This window comes from Euprymna scolopes, chromosome 9, assembly GCF_053919585.1.
Source record: "Euprymna scolopes isolate OS-2025 chromosome 9, ASM5391958v1, whole genome shotgun sequence".
Classification (NCBI taxonomy): domain Eukaryota; kingdom Metazoa; phylum Mollusca; class Cephalopoda; order Sepiida; family Sepiolidae; genus Euprymna; species Euprymna scolopes.
In genome coordinates, this window is record NC_136490.1 from 71,345,451 (window position 1) to 71,369,625 (window position 24,175).

The following is a 24,175-nucleotide window of genomic DNA, read 5'->3' on the forward strand; positions in this document are numbered from 1 at the left end:
TTTTTTATCCACAGATTTGAACATTTGTATATAGGGTGTTCAGACATATAGAAATATATCTAGCATAATCTATCTATTATATGTATAAAAGTGAGAATGTGTGTGTGTGTGAGAGAGAGGACAATTGTCAACCTATGTATACAACAAATTTTTTATCTACAGATTTCAAAATTTGTATATTGGGCATTCAGACATATTTTAATATATCTGGCATAATCTGTCTATTATATCTATAAAAGTGAGAATGTGTGTGATAGAGAGAGAGAGAACAATTCTCAACCTATATACTCAACAAATTTTTTATCTACAGATTTGAAAATTTGTATATAGGGTATTCAGACATATGGAAATATATCTAGCATAATCTATTATATCTATAAAAGTGAGAATGTGTGTGTGTGTGTGAGAGAGAGAGAGAGAGAGAGAACAATTCTCAACCCATATACTCAACAAATTCTTTATCTACAGATTTTAAAATTTGTATATAGAGTATTCATACAAATAGAAATATATCTAGGATAATCTTTCTATTATATCTATAAAAGTGAGAATGTGTGTGTGTGTGAGCGAGAGAGAGAGAGAGAGAGAGAGAACAGTTCTCAACCTATACATTCAACAAATTTTTATATATAGGGTATTCAGAAATATCGAAATATATCTAGCATAATCTATTATATCTTTAAAAGTTAGAATGTGTGTGTGTGAGAGATAGAGAGAACAATTCTCAACCTATGCACTCTACAAATTTTTTATCTACAAATTAGAAAATTTGTATATAGGGTATTCACACATATGGAAATATATCTAGCATAATCTATCTATTATATCTATAAAAGTTAGAATGTGTGTGTGAGGTAGCCAGAGAGAGAGAGAGAGAGAGAGTACGAACAATTTTCAACCTATATATTCAACAAATATTTGATCTACAGATTAGAAAATTTGTATATAGGGTATTCAGACATATGGAAATATATCTAGCATAATCTATCTATTATATCTCTAAAATTGAGAATGTGTGTGTGAGAGAGAGAGAACAATTTTCAACCTATATACTCAACAAATTTTTTTATCTACAGATTTGAAAATTTGTATATAGGGTATTCAGACATATGGAAATATATCTAGAGTAATCTATCTATTATATCTATAAAAGTGAGAATGCGTGTGTGTGTGAGAGAGAGCGACACAGAACAATTCTCAACCTATATATTCAACAAATTTTTTATGTACAGATCTGAAATATCACATTTGTATAGAAGTAGAAATCTTGATACCTACTCTGATACCTAATAAAAGAAAGGACACTCTTTAGGGCGGATTTTGATTATAACAAGTCACTAATTAGAAATTATAATAAACATTCTAATAATTTAAGAATTTTACCAAAATAAAATTGCATGGTAATCACCCAATTTCTGCCACAAAATTTTGATTGGCAGAACTCATAAACATAAAATATATATTTTCTAATTTCATCTTTTTTTTTTCTTTTTACATAATCTGGTTTGATGTTTTCCCAAATATTCAAATCACTATATTTTGCTGCTTAATATCAAATACAGCAACTGAGTTATTTTTATGCATCAAACAATTACATTTTCTCATTCATCCAAACTAATCACTGAACATCAATTTCATATTTTCTTCACTAAAATATTACTGTGCTTGATGTCATCAAGTGGAGCGGATCATTTTTTTTTCATTTGTTCACACATTTTTCCAATTTATATATATTTTAAAGATTCTTAGCCTATGTCATTGCATACCAATCTGTTTATTAAAAGTTAAGGTTCACTGTAAACACATATGTTACACCAAAATAAAAACGCTTCAGATAATGTCTTGATATTCAATTCAGTTTCTCACATGACATCTTATGAAGTTAGTAGAAATGTTACAGACTTTTGAATCTCAAACACTTTCAATACTGTGCACTGATATTTTCTGTTTATTAAAAGTTAAGGTTCACTGTAAACACATATGTTACACCAAAATAAAAACGCTTCAGATAATGTCTTGATATTCAATTCAGTTTCTCACATGACATCTTATGAAGTTAGTAGAAATGTTACAGACTTTTGAATCTCAAACACTTTCAATACTGTGCACTGATATTTTCTTTTTTGCAATATAAGCACATTCATGATTTTTTTTACAAACGTTAAAAACTTTCACATTGTGTAGCAATATACTGAAACAATTATAAAAATATTTGTTTTTATTTTGAATGATGCAGGGCATCTGAAGAGAGATTTTTCTAACAAAATGAAAGTATAATTTTTAGCAATAGGTATCTAGGAAAAGGCCACTACATATGTTATAAGTTCCAAATTTCCACAACCTGGCAAATACTGGTACATGCTAGCAAATTTAGATTTGCAATTACAAAATATGATTCTAATTTTTTCCTTTGCTCTTTATTCTAACACTACACTAAGTTTACTGTGTTATTTCGCTACAGTTGATATTGTGTAGAACAATAAGAAAATCATAGTGAACAATGCATTCAACAAAATTTCACACACATTTCTAGATACCTATATCTAATAAGTTCAAAAGAAAGGACACACTTAGGGAGGTATTTTGGTGGTCAAGTCACTAAAAAGAGATTAGCTGGTTTCCCGGCATAGCCCAGGATATAATAAAGATTGACTGAAATACATGTTCTAGCTGGTTTCTAGGCGTTGCCAGGGATGTAATATAGACACATTATGTTGTATATTACCTGTTCTCTTCTCCCTAAGGTAAAACAATTTCATATACATGCTGTAAATTACCTATGCTAGGGATAAAACATGAACAATATCAGTCCTAGGGTAGATAAAACAAATAATACATAGAGATGAAAGATTCTTCTCCCCTAAGAATCAAACATATGTTCAATATCTGCTTTTGTTTTTTCATTGTTTATACGGTCCCGAGCAACGCCGGGTAGCCCTGCTAGTCTATATATATAAAAGGCAAAAATCGGTGTGTATGTATGTATGTATGTATGTATGTATGTTTGTTTGTAACGCTAAAACTTTTGAAAGACGGAACCAGAGTTGACAAATTTGGTATCATATTGCACCTTGATCACCCGGATGACAAATATCGAAATTTCACGTCAAACGGACCAGTAGAAAGGGGTCAACTGATCGTTTTTCTCCTAGGGGGGCCCCCCAAAAAACCTGTCATTTTAACGTTATTCAATACGTGTCACGTGACATGACGTCAACATCCAGTAATGGCAAACAAATGTAAACAAACACTTTGTTTTACCGATACTTTTGTAATTTCTCTTCTGCTTTGTTCTAGAGATTATTAAACTCCATGACAATGTCTCCAACGTATTTAACTGGTTAAAAATAGTATTTATACAAGAGTTTTAACGAAAAATATCAGGAAAAAATGTACAGGAATAAAAAAAAATTCAGCTTTCAAAATATTCGTCGATAAAAAAACCGATCTTTATATTTACGCTAGCCATTTTGTATATTACCACGTGACCTGCTATCTCTTAAACTGGAGGGGGGGGGGGATCCACTTGAATCCAACAAAACCAGTAATTTTTTTTTTCTATTATATATACATCATTTTCTATAAAATTAAGTGTAGACTTTATAATTAAAACAAAAAATGTTATTCATACTAAAAAAAAAAAACGCTTAGTCATGTCACGTGACGTGACGTCAACATCCACTAATGGCGAACAATTGTACCTATTTATTATGCCTCCCCACGGGACAGTTAGACACCAGGGTCGTTTTTTTAACGTGGAGAAAAGGTACAAAAATAAAAATTGTCTCAGTCGTGGAGGATTTCTCCTCCACCGAAAGAGAACAAGAAATAGAAGTGCAGCATCTGAAGAACAGATACTACACTTTGATCTTGACCAAAAGGCCAAGAATGCGAACAATTGTAAATAACAACTTTTTTCACAAAACCAACACCGTCTTTCTTTTTTTTCTCTCTCTTTCTCTCTCTCACCCACTTACTCTTCCCTCTCTCTCACCCTCTTTCTCTTGACGTCACACCACTGTTAAACTGTGGGGGGGGGGGAACACATTCCCAGGCATTATCTCCTATAGATGCACATTTTATTAGAAATTCAGCTTTCAAAATATTAGACGATAATAAAAATATAAAACCAACACCCTCTTTCTCTTTTCTCTCTCTCTCACCAACTTACTCTTCTCTCTCTCTCACCCTCTTTCTCTTGACCTCCTACTACTGTTAAACTGTGTGTGAGTGGGGGGGGGGAAGAGGCAGCTTGAAAACCAACAAAAACAGTGCACAGTTTCCCAAGCATTTGGGGTGGGAAGGGGGGGAAGAAGCCGAGCGCACAGTTTCGTGTGAGAGAGAGAGAACAATTCTCAACCTATATACTCAACAAATTTTTTATCTACAGATTTGAAAGTTTGTATATAGGGTATTCAGACATATGGAAATATATCTAGCATAATCTATCTATTATATCTATAAAAGTGAAAATGTGTGTGTGTGTGAGGTAGCCAGAGAGAGAGAGAGAGAGAGAGAGAGAGAGAGAGAGAGAGACAACAATTCTCAACCTATATATTCAATACATTTTTTATCTACAGATTTGAAAATTTGTATATAGGGTATTCAGACATATGGAAATATATCTAGCATAATCTATCTATTATATCTATAAAAGTGAAAATGTGTGTGTGTGTGAGGTAGCCAGAGAGAGAGAGAGAGAGAGAGACAACAATTCTCAACCTATATATTCAATACATTTTTTATCTACAGATTTGAAAATTTGTATATAGGGTATTCAGACATATGGAAATATATCTAGCATAATCTATCTATTATATCTATAAAAGTGAAAATGTGTGTGTGTGTGTGTGTGTGTGTGCGTAAGAGAGAGAGAGAACAATTCTCAACCTATATACTCAACGTATTTTTATCTACGGATTTTAAACTTTGTATATAGGGTATTCAGACATATAGAAATATATCTAGCATAATCTATACATTATATCTATAAAAGTGAGAATGTGAGTGTGTGAGAGAGAGAGAACAATTCTCAACCTATATATTCAACAAATTTTTTACCTACAGATTTGAAAATTTGTATATTGGGTATTCAGACATATGGAAATATATCTAGCATCATCGATCTATTATATCTATAAAAGTCAGAATGTTTGCGTGTGGTTGTGTGTGTAAGGTTGCGAGAGAGAGAGAGAGAACAATTCTCAACCTATCTATTCAATAAATTTGTTATCTACAGATTTGACCATTTGTATATAGGGTATTCAGACATATGGAAATATATCCAGCATAATCTATCTATTATATCCATAAAAGTGAGAATATGTGCGTGAGAGAGAGAGAGAGAGAGAGAGAGAGAGAGAGAGAGTAAGTACAATTCTCACCCTATATATTCAACAAATTTTTTATCTACCGATTATAAAATTTGTATATAGGGTATTCAGACATATGGAAATATATCTAGCATAATCTATCTATTATATCTAGAAAAGTGAGAATGTGTGTGAAAGAGAGAGAGAGAAGAGAGAGAGAGAACAATTCTCAACCTATATATTCAACTAATTTTTATGTACAGATCTGAAAATTTGTATACAGGGTATTCAGACATATGGAAATATATCTAGCATAATCTATTATATCTATAAAAGGTAGAATGTGTGTGTGTGTTTGTGAGTGAGTGAGTGAGTGAGTGAGTGAGAGAGAGAGAGAGAGAACAATTCTCAACCTATATACTCAACAAATTTTGTATCTACAGATTTGATAATTTGTATATAGGGTATTCAGACATAAGGAAATATATCTAGCATAATCTATCTATTATATCTATAAAAGTGAGAATGTGTGTGAAAGAGAGAGAGAGAAAACAATTCTCAACCTATATATTCAACAAATTCTATCTTTACAGATTTGAAAATTTGTATATAGGGTATTCAGACATTTGGAAATATATCTAGCATAATCTATTATATCTATAAAAGTGAGAATGTGTGTGTGAGAGAGAGAGAAAGAACAATTCTCAACCTATATACTCAACAAATTTTTTATCTACAGATTTAAAAATTTGTATATAGGGTATTCAGACATATAGAAATATATCTAGCATAACCTATCTATTATATCTATAAAATGACCATGTGTGTGTGTGTGAGAGAGAGAGAGAGAGTCAGAGAGAGAGAGAGAACAATTTTCAGCTTGTGTGTGTGTGAGAAAGAGAGAGAGAGAAAGAGAGGAAGGAAAATTCTCACCCTATATATTCAACAAATTTTTTATCTACATATTAGAAAATTTGGATATAGGGTATTCAGACGTATGGAAATATATCTAGCATAATCTATCTATTATATCTATAAAAGTGAGAATGTGTGTGTGAGAGAGAGAGAAAGAGAGAGAGAGAACAATTCTCAACCTATATATTCAACTAATTTTTTATCTACAGATTTGAAAATGTGTATATTGGGTATTCAGACATATGTAAATATATCTGGCATAATCTATGTATTATATCTATAAAAGTGTGAATGTGAGTGATGGAAAGAGCAAAAAATTCTCAACCTATATAACCTATAAAAGTGAGAATATGTGTGAGAGAGAGAGAGAGAGAGAGAACAATTCTCAACCTATATATTCCACACATTTTTGGGCACAGATTTGGAAATTTGTATATAGGGTAGGCAGACATATAGAAATATATCTAGCATAATCTATCTATTATATCTATAAAAGTGAGAACTTGTGTGTGTGTGTGTGTGTGTGAGAGAGAGAGAGAACAATTCTTAACCTACATACTCAACAAATGTTTTACCTACAGTTTAGAAAATTTGTATATAGGGTATTCAGACATATGGAAATATATATAAAAGGCAAAAATCGGTGTGTATGTATGTATGTATGTATGTATGTATGTATGTTTGTTTGTAACGCTAAAACTTTTGAAAGACGGAACCAGAGTTGACAAATTTGGTATCATATTGCACCTTGATCACCCGGATGACAAATATCGAAATTTCACGTCAAACGGACCAGTAGAAAGGGGTCAACTGATCGTTTTTCTCCTAGGGGGGCCCCCAAAAAAACCTGTCATTTTAACGTTATTCAATACGTGTCACGTGACATGACGTCAACATCCAGTAATGGCAAACAAATGTAAACAAACACTTTGTTTTACCGATACTTTTGTAATTTCTCTTCTGCTTTGTTCTAGAGATTATTAAACTCCATGACAATGTCTCCAACGTATTTAACTGGTTAAAAATAGTATTTATACAAGAGTTTTAACGAAAAATATCAGGAAAAAATGTACAGGAATAAAAAAAAATTCAGCTTTCAAAATATTCGTCGATAAAAAAACCGATCTTTATATTTACGCTAGCCATTTTGTATATTACCACGTGACCTGCTATCTCTTAAACTGGAGGGGGGGGGATCCACTTGAATCCAACAAAACCAGTAATTTTTTTTTTCTATTATATATACATCATTTTCTATAAAATTAAGTGTAGACTTTATAATTAAAACAAAAAATGTTATTCATACTAAAAAAAAAAAACGCTTAGTCATGTCACGTGACGTGACGTCAACATCCACTAATGGCGAACAATTGTACCTATTTATTATGCCTCCCCACGGGACAGTTAGACACCAGGGTCGTTTTTTTAACGTGGAGAAAAGGTACAAAAATAAAAATTGTCTCAGTCGTGGAGGATTTCTCCTCCACCGAAAGAGAACAAGAAATAGAAGTGCAGCATCTGAAGAACAGATACTACACTTTGATCTTGACCAAAAGGCCAAGAATGCGAACAATTGTAAATAACAACTTTTTTCACAAAACCAACACCGTCTTTCTTTTTTTTCTCTCTCTTTCTCTCTCTCACCCACTTACTCTTCCCTCTCTCTCACCCTCTTTCTCTTGACGTCACACCACTGTTAAACTGTGGGGGGGGGGAACACATTCCCAGGCATTATCTCCTATAGATGCACATTTTATTAGAAATTCAGCTTTCAAAATATTAGACGATAATAAAAATATAAAACCAACACCCTCTTTCTCTTTTCTCTCTCTCTCACCAACTTACTCTTCTCTCTCTCTCACCCTCTTTCTCTTGACCTCCTACTACTGTTAAACTGTGTGTGAGTGGGGGGGGGGGGAAGAGGCAGCTTGAAAACCAACAAAAACAGTGCACAGTTTCCCAAGCATTTGGGGTGGGAAGGGGGGGAAGAAGCCGAGCGCACAGTTTCGTGTGAGAGAGAGAGAACAATTCTCAACCTATATACTCAACAAATTTTTTATCTACAGATTTGAAAGTTTGTATATAGGGTATTCAGACATATGGAAATATATCTAGCATAATCTATCTATTATATCTATAAAAGTGAAAATGTGTGTGTGTGTGAGGTAGCCAGAGAGAGAGAGAGAGAGAGAGAGAGAGAGAGAGACAACAATTCTCAACCTATATATTCAATACATTTTTTATCTACAGATTTGAAAATTTGTATATAGGGTATTCAGACATATGGAAATATATCTAGCATAATCTATCTATTATATCTATAAAAGTGAAAATGTGTGTGTGTGTGAGGTAGCCAGAGAGAGAGAGAGAGAGAGAGACAACAATTCTCAACCTATATATTCAATACATTTTTTATCTACAGATTTGAAAATTTGTATATAGGGTATTCAGACATATGGAAATATATCTAGCATAATCTATCTATTATATCTATAAAAGTGAAAATGTGTGTGTGTGTGTGTGTGTGTGTGTGCGTAAGAGAGAGAGAGAACAATTCTCAACCTATATACTCAACGTATTTTTATCTACGGATTTTAAACTTTGTATATAGGGTATTCAGACATATAGAAATATATCTAGCATAATCTATACATTATATCTATAAAAGTGAGAATGTGAGTGTGTGAGAGAGAGAGAACAATTCTCAACCTATATATTCAACAAATTTTTTACCTACAGATTTGAAAATTTGTATATTGGGTATTCAGACATATGGAAATATATCTAGCATCATCGATCTATTATATCTATAAAAGTCAGAATGTTTGCGTGTGGTTGTGTGTGTAAGGTTGCGAGAGAGAGAGAGAGAACAATTCTCAACCTATCTATTCAATAAATTTGTTATCTACAGATTTGACCATTTGTATATAGGGTATTCAGACATATGGAAATATATCCAGCATAATCTATCTATTATATCCATAAAAGTGAGAATGTGTGCGTGAGAGAGAGAGAGAGAGAGAGAGAGAGAGAGTAAGTACAATTCTCACCCTATATATTCAACAAATTTTTTATCTACCGATTATAAAATTTGTATATAGGGTATTCAGACATATGGAAATATATCTAGCATAATCTATCTATTATATCTAGAAAAGTGAGAATGTGTGTGAAAGAGAGAGAGAGAAGAGAGAGAGAGAACAATTCTCAACCTATATATTCAACTAATTTTTATGTACAGATCTGAAAATTTGTATACAGGGTATTCAGACATATGGAAATATATCTAGCATAATCTATTATATCTATAAAAGGTAGAATGTGTGTGTGTGTTTGTGAGTGAGTGAGTGAGTGAGTGAGTGAGAGAGAGAGAGAGAGAACAATTCTCAACCTATATACTCAACAAATTTTGTATCTACAGATTTGATAATTTGTATATAGGGTATTCAGACATAAGGAAATATATCTAGCATAATCTATCTATTATATCTATAAAAGTGAGAATGTGTGTGAAAGAGAGAGAGAGAGAACAATTCTCAACCTATATATTCAACAAATTCTATCTTTACAGATTTGAAAATTTGTATATAGGGTATTCAGATATTTGGAAATATATCTAGCATAATCTATTATATCTATAAAAGTGAGAATGTGTGTGTGAGAGAGAGAGAAAGAACAATTCTCAACCTATATACTCAACAAATTTTTTATCTACAGATTTAAAAATTTGTATATAGGGTATTCAGACATATAGAAATATATCTAGCATAACCTATCTATTATATCTATAAAATGACCATGTGTGTGTGTGTGAGAGAGAGAGAGAGAGTCAGAGAGAGAGAGAGAACAATTTTCAGCTTGTGTGTGTGTGAGAAAGAGAGAGAGAGAAAGAGAGGAAGGAAAATTCTCACCCTATATATTCAACAAATTTTTTATCTACATATTAGAAAATTTGGATATAGGGTATTCAGACGTATGGAAATATATCTAGCATAATCTATCTATTATATCTATAAAAGTGAGAATGTGTGTGTGAGAGAGAGAGAAAGAGAGAGAGAGAACAATTCTCAACCTATATATTCAACTAATTTTTTATCTACAGATTTGAAAATGTGTATATTGGGTATTCAGACATATGTAAATATATCTGGCATAATCTATGTATTATATCTATAAAAGTGTGAATGTGAGTGATGGAAAGAGCAAAAAATTCTCAACCTATATAACCTATAAAAGTGAGAATATGTGTGAGAGAGAGAGAGAGAGAGAACAATTCTCAACCTATATATTCCACACATTTTTGGGCACAGATTTGGAAATTTGTATATAGGGTAGGCAGACATATAGAAATATATCTAGCATAATCTATCTATTATATCTATAAAAGTGAGAACTTGTGTGTGTGTGTGTGTGTGAGAGAGAGAGAGAACAATTCTTAACCTACATACTCAACAAATGTTTTACCTACAGTTTAGAAAATTTGTATATAGGGTATTCAGACATATGGAAATATATCTAGCATAATCTATCTATTATAACTACAAAAGTTAGAATGTGTGTGTGAGAGAGAGAGAGAGAGAGAACAATTCTAAACCTATATATTCAACAAATTTTTTATCTACAGATTTGAAACTTTGTATATAGGGTATTCAGACATATGGAAATATATCTAGCATAATCTATCTATTTTATCTATAAAAGTGAGAATGCGTGTGTGTGAGATAGCGAGAGAGAGAGAGAGAAAAAGAGAGAGATAAAAATTCTCAACCTATACATTCAACAAATTTTTTATCCACAGATTTGAACATTTGTATATAGGGTGTTCAGACATATAGAAATATATCTAGCATAATCTATCTATTATATGTATAAAAGTGAGAATGTGTGTGTGTGTGAGAGAGAGGACAATTGTCAACCTATGTATACAACAAATTTTTTATCTACAGATTTCAAAATTTGTATATTGGGCATTCAGACATATTTCAATATATCTGGCATAATCTGTCTATTATATCTATAAAAGTGAGAATGTGTGTGATAGAGAGAGAACAATTCTCAACCTATATACTCAACAAATTTTTTATCTACAGATTTGAAAATTTGTATATAGGGTATTCAGACATATGGAAATATATCTAGCATAATCTATTATATCTATAAAAGTGAGAATGTGTGTGTGTGTGTGAGAGAGAGAGAGAGAGAGAGAGAGAGAACAATTCTCAACCCATATACTCAACAAATTCTTTATCTACAGATTTTAAAATTTGTATATAGAGTATTCATACAAATAGAAATATATCTAGGATAATCTTTCTATTATATCTATAAAAGTGAGAATGTGTGTGTGTGTGAGCGAGAGAGAGAGAGAGAGAGAGAGAGAGAGAACAGTTCTCAACCTATACATTCAACAAATTTTTATATATAGGGTATTCAGAAATATCGAAATATATCTAGCATAATCTATTATATCATTAAAAGTTAGAATGTGTGTGTGTGAGAGATAGAGAGAACAATTCTCAACCTATGCACTCTACAAATTTTTTATCTACAAATTAGAAAATTTGTATATAGGGTATTCACACATATGGAAATATATCTAGCATAATCTATCTATTATATCTATAAAAGTTAGAATGTGTGTGTGAGGTAGCCAGAGAGAGAGAGAGAGAGAGTAAGAACAATTTTCAACCTATATATTCAACAAATATTTGATCTACAGATTAGAAAATTTGTATATAGGGTATTCAGACATATGGAAATATATCTAGCATAATCTATCTATTATATCTCTAAAATTGAGAATGTGTGTGTGAGAGAGAGAGAGAGAACAATTTTCAACCTATATACTCAACAAATTTTTTTATCTACAGATTTGAAAATTTGTATATAGGGTATTCAGACATATGGAAATATATCTAGAGTAATCTATCTATTATATCTATAAAAGTGAGAATGCGTGTGTGTGTGAGAGAGAGCGACACAGAACAATTCTCAACCTATATATTCAACAAATTTTTTATGTACAGATCTGAAATATCACATTTGTATAGAAGTAGAAATCTTGATACCTACTCTGATACCTAATAAAAGAAAGGACACTCTTTAGGGCGGATTTTGATTATAACAAGTCACTAATTAGAAATTATAATAAACATTCTAATAATTTAAGAATTTTACCAAAATAAAATTGCATGGTAATCACCCAATTTCTGCCACAAAATTTTGATTGGCAGAACTCATAAACATAAAATATATATTTTCTAATTTCATCTTTTTTTTTTCTTTTTACATAATCTGGTTTGATGTTTTCCCAAATATTCAAATCACTATATTTTGCTGCTTAATATCAAATACAGCAACTGAGTTATTTTTATGCATCAAACAATTACATTTTCTCATTCATCCAAACTAATCACTGAACATCAATTTCATATTTTCTTCACTAAAATATTACTGTGCTTGATGTCATCAAGTGGAGCGGATCATTTTTTTTTCATTTGTTCACACATTTTTCCAATTTATATATATTTTAAAGATTCTTAGCCTATGTCATTGCATACCAATCTGTTTATTAAAAGTTAAGGTTCACTGTAAACACATATGTTACACCAAAATAAAAACGCTTCAGATAATGTCTTGATATTCAATTCAGTTTCTCACATGACATCTTATGAAGTTAGTAGAAATGTTACAGACTTTTGAATCTCAAACACTTTCAATACTGTGCACTGATATTTTCTTTTTTGCAATATAAGCACATTCATGATTTTTTTTACAAACGTTAAAAACTTTCACATTGTGTAGCAATATACTGAAACAATTATAAAAATATTTGTTTTTATTTTGAATGATGCAGGGCATCTGAAGAGAGATTTTTCTAACAAAATGAAAGTATAATTTTTAGCAATAGGTATCTAGGAAAAGGCCACTACATATGTTATAAGTTCCAAATTTCCACAACCTGGCAAATACTGGTACATGCTAGCACATTTAGATTTGCAATTACAAAATATGATTCTAATTTTTTCCTTTGCTCTTTATTCTAACACTACACTAAGTTTACTGTGTTATTTCGCTACAGTTGATATTGTGTAGAACAATAAGAAAATCATAGTGAACAATGCATTCAACAAAATTTCACACACATTTCTAGATACCTATATCTAATAAGTTCAAAAGAAAGGACACACTTAGGGAGGTATTTTGGTGGTCAAGTCACTAAAAAGAGATTAGCTGGTTTCCCGGCATAGCCCAGGATATAATAAAGATTGACTGAAATACATGTTCTAGCTGGTTTCTAGGCGTTGCCAGGGATGTAATATAGACACATTATGTTGTATATTACCTGTTCTCTTCTCCCTAAGGTAAAACAATTTCATATACATGCTGTAAATTACCTATGCTAGGGATAAAACATGAACAATATCAGTCCTAGGGTAGATAAAACAAATAATACATAGAGATTAAAGATTCCTCTCCCCTAAGAATCAAACATATGTTCAATATCTGCTTTTGTTTTTTCATTGTTTATACGGTCCCGAGCAACGCCGGGTAGCCCTGCTAGTCTATATATATAAAAGACAAATGTTTGTTTGTAACGCTAAAACTTGAGATGAAAGATTCCTCTCCCCTAAGAATAAAACATATGTTCAATATCTGCTTTTGTTTTTTCATTGTTTATACGGTCCCGAGCAACGCCGGGTAGCCCTGCTAGTATATATATAAAAGCGAAAATGTATGTATGTTTGTTTGTTTGTGTGTATGTGTGTATGTTTGTGTGTCTGCTAAAAACTTTCGACAGACGCGACGAAAATTCACAAACTCGGTATCATATCGAAGCCCCATCCTTCGCTTGAAAAATATCGAAAAATTGGCCAAAAACGTTAACTTTTTCACCCCGAAATCGACAATTTTCCACAGGGAGGGGGTCAACAAAAACGGGTTTCTCGTAACGATGACCGATTCTACGCATGCGTCAGATGACGTCATGACGTCGTGACCTGATTTACTTTAAATAGTTGAAAAACCGAACACATTTCATCTCCATCGCTTTAGCGCAGTTGGTTAGCGTGTTTGTTCCTTATCTAAACGTTTTGGGTTTGAATCGTGGTGTAAGATGTTTTTGTCTTTTTTTCGATTTTTTAAATTTAAATATTGAACCCTGTGTTATTTAAGCCATTTTTCACGTAACGTTCGTTTTCCTGTTTTTTGTTTTTTGGGGTTTTTTTTTTACTTCGCTTATTCTTAGCGACACTCGAGTATCCACCGATTTTTTAGAAACAGGCTTATTTAAGCCATTTTTCACGTCTTCGTTTGCCTTACGTTAGATTGTTTTGTGTTTTTTTAATGTTTTGATTACCCCCTCCCCGCTTAATAAAAACGTTGTTTTCTTTTCTTACTTCGCTTATAACAATGGTTACATCGTTGTCGTAACGCTCGACGACTTTCAAACATCTTTCACTAACTCATTCTGGCTGGCCGATTTTATTTTCAAACTTCGCCTCAGGGCTTCGGGTTCGATCCTACCCCCCCCGGTTTTTTTTTATTTAACACCACAAACACCTACAAACACCCGGGCAACGCCGGGTACCCCTCGCTAGTACTTTAATAAATCAGAGTCCATTTTCTGTAGGCTATTTTTGAACCCAGTCAACGACGGGTACTTTTGCTACTATATATATATATATATATATATATATATATATATATATATATATATATATATATATATATATATACTAGCAAAAGCAAGGCTACAGGGAGACAACCAAAGTAGCAAAACTGACAAATATAGGGAAACAAACAAAGCAACAAAATCGACACATGTAGGGGAGACAACCAAATCAGCAAAACTGCATGCCAGCACACTATATATACAAATGTAAGCAACTTTGGGTATATTTTATTGGTTTGTAAATATATATATTTTTTTTTTTTTTTTACCAATTGTCATAAAATTTTAACCATAAAATATTATTATAATCTTCAAAAACCCTGAAAATTTTCATGTAGGTTCGTCCCATAGAACCAAAGATATGAACATTTCAATATTCAATTTGGCTAGGAGTATAGATATATGCATATATAGATATACCACCTTTTTGGGCAATTTTATAAGTTCGAAATCTCAGCGACTATTTATCAGAATTCAACAAATGGAAACTCGTTGGAAAGTTAATAACTTGAATTGTGTAATGGGCTATGTGACATTTGCCCTTAAGGTCGCACATTATTGTTTCAAAGAGTGGTGGATCACTTTCTCATATCAATTTAACGTAAAATGGGCACCCATTTTGTGGCTACCTTTTTGAGGAGATGTTATTGGGGAGGGGGGGTTACTGCCGCTTGGTAGACCAAGACAAAACCTATCTTAAAAAAAACTTGTTCTCTATAAGTTTTCGGGTGTGCTAAAAAGGAATATCGCATTTAAATTTTCTGCAAATAAGTATTTTTCTGGGTATTACGCAAAAATATGCGCGCTTATGCATACAACAATGGCCACCATTTATAATACAAAGAATTACATTGCTTAATACCCAGAAAAATACATATTTGCGGAAAATTTAAATGCGATATTCGTTTTCAGCACACATGAAAACCTATAGAAAGACAGTTTTTTAAGGTAGGTTTTGTGTTAGCCTATCAGGCCACAATTACCAAATAAACACCACCTCTAAAATAAATAATAGATACTCCCCCCCCCCAAAAAAAAAGGTGGCTATAAAGTGAGTATTCATTTTACATTAAATTAATATAGGAAAGTGATCCCTCACTTTTAAAACTACATATCTTGGAAAGTGTTCATTTCCTGGGATGTTAACTGTTATTATCGTTTTCAGCACCCTTGAAAATTTGTAATGGTGGTAATTTTAAAGGATTTTTTGCAGATGGAAAGATACTGCACCTTTACCGATATTTCAATCATAGTCATTCGTTTTAATAGTTTTGCATGTGAATTACAAAATATCTTATATTTTCCTAAAAGCTCTGGTCTTGATGGAGGGAAGACAAAACTTGCTGCTATGGTTACAAATTATCTGAAATAACAGCAAGGGGAGACCTGATTACTAAGGCTAGTACAACACCATATTCTTTTCATTGCTTTGACTCTTGAGTGTGTATCCGTTGATATCTTATATACTTTTATATAGAGTAATGTGGTTCTCGGTTGATTAACTGTGTTTAACTGTGTCGGATATATACTCGAGCGTCAAAACAATGAAAAGAATATGTGGTTGTCATAGCCCTGCTGATTACAAATATTTCTCATGTTATATCTCCCCTCTTTTGGAAATAAGGCACGATTATGAATATCTCCAGTACCAAATAATCCTTATACACTGTGAAATTTACTTTATGTATGAAAACCAAAGAGGAGAGATATAACATATGAGAAATATTTGGAATCAAGTCTCCTCTTGCTGTTATTTCAGATCATTTGAAACCACAGTACCAAGGCCAGAGGTTTTGGGGATATATATATATATATATATATATATATATATATATATATATATATATATATATATATATATATAAAATAAAATAAAATAAAGTTGAAGTTTTACATTTGGATTTTATCATCACTGGATTTTTTATTTTCCACCAGACTATCCATTCATGTGTAATCATCTTTTTCTTTACTATATTCCCTCTGCTTCACTTTTTTGTTTTCAAGTAAGATCTTTGACTTACTTGTTATTTCATCAAATACTTCTGCATGCAAAATCCAATCCCGCATTTTGCTAATTCCTACCCTCTGATGAGAAAGAAAGTATTTCTTCGAAACTCCGCGGATTAAGGACTATCCATTTATCTAGTGTTTCCTTTTCAGATTAAATATGTTTTTAACTCATTTCAAAGTGTTTTTTTAACATATTTTATTAACTGTTTGCTCATATATATATGTGTGTGTGTGTGTGTGTGTGTGTGTGTGTGTGTGTGTGTGTGTGTGTGTGTGTGTGTGTGTGCCTATTTTGCAAAGTGAAATAGAATAGGAAAATTTAATGAATTGTTCCAAATTAGAAAGATTATAATTATAGAAGCAATGGAATCTTCTATTCTGTACTGATAACACTATACAAATTCCTACAGTTTGCTTCAAAGTAATATATTTTTATTGTCAAGCTGTACGCCTGTAAGCCCTAAAGACCCTTTGGCTATGAGCAATCTAGGGGAAAAACTGATTAGGCGTATTGTTATAATTTGGTTGTGCAGGTTCTCTGCTATGGATGAGGGGGAGAGGCGTAACAAAATCGATGATAAACTTTATTGAGAAAAAGGAATGCATAGATAAAATCTCTAAGATCTAATATATACAATGGCTATTGATTTTGCACCAATAATATTATATTAGCAGAAGTCTATGAAAGGCTGAATGGGTTCCGACTGATAACCATGAGGGACTAACAAGGCAGCCCGTTATTTTTTTATCTTTGTTTTTTATTTACAGCTTTGTATTTTATAAAAGAAGAAAATACATTGAAGAGTAATCAATAGTTTTATTGGTCAATATGCGGCCGTATTTTTTTTTATTATACTTTTAATATAACCCATTCAGAAAAAAAGATTCTTTTTCTATTTGGTTTGTGTTTTTACATTTTTGAGCGGGAGGTCTATGGCTGACTTGTTATGTCAACATATTAAAACCTACAGACGAACAGGTCAAATGAAAGAAAACTTTCTTCATATATCGAAACAAATCTACAAGAAACGAAAATTACTTGTTGATTTTTCTCACTCAGTAGAGCATTGACCTGGAAACCGAAAGGTCTTAGTGTCTTTTATAAAAGCAATTTTATATTGGAGTCATTAAAAAAATATCCTTTTGGGAGAATTGTCAGTATTACATTTTGCTTTGAGATTTTTTTTCACTACAGCAATATTTTTTTCTTCATTTCTTTTTTTTTTTTTCCTTTTTCTTTTATGTTTTTTACAGTAAACTGATGATTTATAATCGTTTTATGGAAAAACAAATGATGAAAAACTCAATATATATTTTATAAAGCATTTTATCTTGGGTTTTGCAACTGCTACGCTTATTATTAGAAATAATTAAATACTGAAGGAGAAAAATTGAATTTGAGTCATGACTTCTATAATATAAATCTCACCTATCTGTTTAAATGTATGCATGTATGTATGTATGTCTGTCTAAAACTTTCGATAGAAGCGAGGAATTTTCACGTGATCGGTATCATTTTGAAGCTCGACCTTTCAGACGACAAATATCGATAAATTGGCCAAAAATCATTAATTCCTTCACCCTCAACTGGGCACTTTTCTACAGGGGGGGGGTCGCTTTTTTCGCAGATATTTTCGAAAGTCATCGCCTCTTTTCGATTCCCTAGTCTTAATTTAAACTTATGTCACTTCCGGTTTGTCGATAGGCGCAACAGCTAAGACGTCACGATTTTTCTCACATTCTTTGCCTCCTTCGAGATACGGGTTCGATTCTGCCGGCCTACTACCACGTTTTTTTCTACACACACACCTCCAAACAACCGATCAACGCCGGCTACCCAGGCTAGTTATTATATAAAGGAAAGTATTTCTGTCTGTGTGCGTGTGTTTGGCTAAAACTCAGAAATTACTAATAATACACTTACAAACTTTAGATGTTCCGATTCAAATTGAACCTAAGATATGACTCGTATAGATGTGCAAAAAATGTCTGTAAAAGTATCTATAGCAGCAATGGATAGCGATAATGATGAGGAAGGCGTATATATATATATATATATATATATATATATATATATATATATATATATATATATATATATATATGATTATATTAGCAGTAAATAGCGCTTCATACACTGATGATTGTGAAAGCATGACACACTAGTGTCTGTAGTTATATAAAAAATTGCTAATATTTATTTTTGGAAAATATTATAATTATAAAGCTCCTTTAGAAAATTAAAGTTGAGCTCTCTTTAGGGAATTAAGAAAAGACAGTTAACTTTAGTATAAATGCAATATTCCAATTCCTGGTCATCGAATAACCTCATAGTTATTTACTATCTATGCCCACTGATTTGGCATTTATAAGGTACTTAATTTCCTTTAATTGGAGGTAGCCTAAAAGTAAGTTGCTAACCTACGATGTCAAGTGTGACTTTTTGACTGGGTTCAGATCTTCCTATCAGCAGTAATTATGTATTAGGTTGATATGAAAGTTCTTGCGGAATTTTTAATTTTGATTTGGAATGATGTACTTTCAATAAGTTTTCGTTATGATATCTTTACTTTGTATACTATTTTAAAGAGTGTTTTTTTTTTTTGCTCTATCTAATCGTTTAAATCACAATCGTTTTAAAATAATTATGTCTTTCTTTTCAGATCGTTGAATACAAGATAGAAAAATAGCAAATTCGCACAATTTTCTTATTTCAATTCAAGCTAGGTAGAAAAGTTGCTGATACAGCTTGCAATATCAACCAGGACCCAGGAACCAGTACTGAACAATCGTGGTTTAAGAAATTTTGTGACAGCGACGAGAGGCTTGAAGATGGTGAGCATAGTGGTTGACCATCAGATGTTGACAACGATCGGTAAAGAGCCTTAGTAGAATCGGAGCCAATTACCACTCAACTGTGCGAGAACTTGCTTCTAGATTAGACGTAATGTATATGTCGATTTCCAACCACTTGAGAGAGAGTGGAAAAACTTGATAAACGGATGCCTCATGAATTGAACAACAACCAAAAGGAACACCGTTATGAAATGTCATTTTCTCTTCTTTTACCCAACAAGAACGACCCGTTTCTTGACCAGGTTGTGACTCAATGAAAAGAGAGTTCTTTATGACTATTGGCGATGCTCAGCTCAGTGGTTAGACGCCGACGAAGCTCCATGATACTTTTCAAAACAAGAGTTGCACCAAAGGAAGGCCATTCTAACTGTTTGGTAGTTTGCAACCGATCTCATCCATTACAGTTTTTTTAATACAGATGAAACCATTATGGCAGTGAAGTCAACAAATGGAGGAAATGCATCAGAAACTTCGACCACAACATCCAGTATTAGTCAACAAAAAGGTCTGATTCTACTTCACGACAATGCCCCATCGCACGTTGTGACCGACTAATGTTGAAGAAATTGGGCTACAAAACGTTGCCTCATCTGCCATACCCTCCGAACTTCTCACCTACTGACTAGCACTACCAACAACTTTCTCTGTGAGCAATTCTTCAAAAACCTTATATCAAAAACGCCTTCAGCAACTAGAATGTAAGATTTTTACGAAATAATGAAAAAATTTTACGAGATAATAACTAATTTTTACAAAACAATAATAAATTTTTACGAAATAATAAATAAATACATTTTTGTTTTGCGTTGGATATGCAAGAAAACTACATGAAGGTTAATTAATTTAACATTTACTATTATGGTCTCAAATCAAAACATAAAGTTTTAACCATATCCAAGTTGCCTACATTTTAAATTTCAAGTCTTTAGACCCAAAATTGGCAGAGGAATTCGGTAGAATTTGCAAAGGTCAACTCTTTCGACTTTGACTTTTGAATGTTGCCCCCAAAACTGATTCAAATGCTTGCCAAATGTCTGAATATTGTTATGTATAAATTTTGAATGTTTAGACACAAAATTGGCTGAGTAGTTTGCTAAAACACCGCAAAGGTCAAATCTTTTTTAATTTGACATCTTGGCAGCTAAAATTTTCGTCCCAAACCGATCAAAAAGCTTGCCTTATCTTTGAATACCCTTTATGTAAAATTTCAAATATTTAGACCAGAAATTGGCTGAATAATTTGGAAGAAACCGCAGAGGTCAATTTTTTTTTCTTTTTAATTTACCCCTATTATGACCCCTTAACATTTATTGTTTTGGGCTCAAATTGCGTTATTAAGTTAGAACCATGTCCAATTAACCTATATCTACAATTTCAAGTGTTTTGACCCAAAATTGTCGGAGGAGCTTGGTAGAGTTCTCAAAGCTCATATCCTTGAACTTTGACCCCTTAAAAGCCATATTTCTGGCCGAAAACCGATCACAAAGATTTTCCCAAATCTTAGTACCCTGTATATAAAATTTCGAGTCTGTAGACAAAAATTGACAGTGTAAGGAAATGTACACACACGGACACACAGAAAGAGACGTTCACCTTTATATATATATATATATATATATATATATATATATATATATATATATATATATATATACTAGCATTTCAGTCCGGCGTTGCCCGGGTGTTTGGATGTGTGTGTTGAGCAAAAAAAAAAAAAATGGTAGTCGAAAGGCAAGCTCGAATCCGTACCACAAAGGAGGAAAAGAACGGGAAAAACCCTGACGTCTATGCTGTTACTACTACCGCCAAACCGGAAGTGACATTTTTTTAAATTTAGGCTAGACAATCGAAAGGAGAGGATGATTAAAAAAAAATATCGGCGAAAAAAGCGACCCCCTTCCTTGTAGAAAAGTGCCCAGTTTAAGGTGAAGATATTAATGCTTCATCAATTTTTCGTATTTGTTGTCTGAAAGGTTGAACTTCAAAACGATACCGATCATGAGGAAATCCGTCGCCTCTGTCGAAAGTGTTGGCAGAAATGCAAACATACATACATTTATATATTGGTAACTAAAAATTTTCGACCCAAACCGATGAAAAAGCTTGCCCTATTGCTGAATACCCTTTATATAAAATTTCAAATGTTTAGACGAGAAATTGTCTGAGTAATTTGGTAGAGACCGCAGGGGTCAATTTAAAAAAAAAAAACTTTGACCCTTATTATGACCCCTTAAAATTTATTGTTTCGGGATCCAATCGAGTTATTAAGTTAGATCCATGTCCAAGGAACCTATATCTAAAATTTTAAGTGTTTAGACACAAAACTGTCGGAGTTTGGTAGAGTTCTCAAAGGTCAAATCGTTGAACTTTGACCCCTTAACCGCCAAATTTCTGGCCGAAGACCGATCACAAAAATTTTCCCAAATCTCAATACCCTGTATATCAAATTTTTAGTCTGTAGACTAAAAATTGACAGAGTTATTGCATAGGGAAATGTACACAGACAGACACACAGACACGTTCACTTTTATAGATATACTAAAATTTCAGCCCAGCGTTGCCCGGGTGTTTGTATGTGTATGTTGAGCATAAAAAAGCGATGAATTCTTTTAAACTTTGACTCCTATTATGACCCCTTAACGTTTATTGTTTTGGGCTCAAATCGAGTTATTAAGTTGGCTCCATGTCGAACGAACTTATATCTAAAATTTCAAGTGTGTAGCCCGAAAATTGTTGGAAGAGTGTGGTAGAGATCTCAAAGGTCAAATCGTTGAACTTTGACCCCTTAACAGCAAAATTTCTGGCCGAACACGGATTACCAAGAGTTCTCAAATCTCAGTACTCTGTATATCAAATTTGGAGTCTGTAAACTTAAAATTGACAAAGTTATTGAATAGGAAAATGTACACACACAAACACACAGACATACAGACATGTTCACTTTTATAGATTAAACAAAAATATATACGTACTAGCCTGGGGACCCGGCGTTACCCGGGTGTTTAGAGGGGGGTGTTGAGCAAAAGAAAAAGTGGTTGTAGGCAGGCAGGCTCGAACCTGTACCATGCAGGAGGAAAAGAATGGGGAAAATCCCTGATGTCTTTGCTGTTGCGTCCATCGCCAACCGGAAGTGGTGCAGGTTTAAATTAAGGCTAGTCAATCGAAAAGAGATGGCTTTCGAAAACATCACCGAAAAAAGCGCTCAGTTGAGGGTGAAGGCATTAATGTTTTTAGCCAATTTTTCTGTATTTGTCGTCCGAAGAGCGGCTTCACAACGATACCAATCTCGTGAAAATCCGTCGCCTGTCAAAAGTTTTAGGCAGACAAATATACGCACATATATACATATATTAAAACAGACAGGCGAGATTTATATTATAGATTACTAGCATTTAAGCCCGGCGTTGCCCGGGTGATTGGAGGTGTATGCTGAGCAAAAAAAAAAAAATGGTCAATTTTTTTAACTTTGACCCCTATTATGATCCCTTAACATTTATTATTTCGGGCTCAAATCAAGTTATTAAGTTAGATCCATTTCCAAGTAACTTATATCTAAAATTTCAAGTGTTTAGCGCCCAAATTATGGAAGGAGTTTGGTAGAGTCCTCAAAGGTGAAATCGTTGAATTTTGACCCCTTAATCGCTAAATTTCTGGCCGAAAACTAATCACATCGATTTTCCCAAATCTCAATACCCTGTATATCAAATTTCGAGTCTGTAGAATAAAAATTGATAGAGTTATTGCAAAGGAAATGTAGACAGACACACAGACAGACAGACAGACAGACAGATACGTTCACTTTTATAGATATACTAGCATGGGCGCCCGGCGTTGCTCGGGTGTTTGGGTGTGTATGTTGAGCAAAAAAAAAAAAAAAGTGATAGTAGAAAGGCAGGCTTGAACCTGTACCGCAACGGAGGAAAAGAACGGGGTAAAACCTTACGATTATGCTGTTACTACCACCGCTAAACCGGAAACGACATTTTTTAAAATTAAGGTTAGACAATCTAAAGGAGAGGATAACTTTAAAAAATATAGGCGAAAAAAGTACTCCCCCCTGTAGAAAAGTGCGTAGTTGAAGGGGAAGATATTAATGTTTTAGCCAGTTTTTCGATATTTGTCGTATGAAAGATCAGACTTTAAAACGATACTGATCTTGGTAAAATCTGTCGCCTCTATTGAAAGTTTAAGGCAGATATGCAAACAGACATACATACATACATTTATATATTGGTAACTAAAAATTTTCGACCAAACTGATGAAAAAGCTTGCCCTATCTTTGAATGCCCTTTATGTAAAATTTCAAATATTTAGACCAGAAATTGTCTGAGTAATTTGGAAGAGACCGCAGAGGTAACTTTTTTAAAACTTTGACCCCTATTATGACCCTTGAAAATTTATTGTTTT

At 32.8% G+C, this 24,175-nt stretch overlaps 1 protein-coding gene and 2 pseudogenes across 2 annotated transcripts in view; all 3 read right to left on the reverse strand.

The window, feature by feature from the left end:
- Positions 1-24,175, reverse strand: part of LOC145284706 (uncharacterized) — a 2,222,015-nt gene that overhangs the window by 1,669,305 nt on the left and 528,535 nt on the right. The gene's annotated exons all lie outside the window — the stretch shown is intronic.
- LOC145285347 (U2 spliceosomal RNA) lies at positions 3,762-3,895 on the reverse strand (annotated as a pseudogene).
- LOC145285348 (U2 spliceosomal RNA) lies at positions 7,664-7,797 on the reverse strand (annotated as a pseudogene).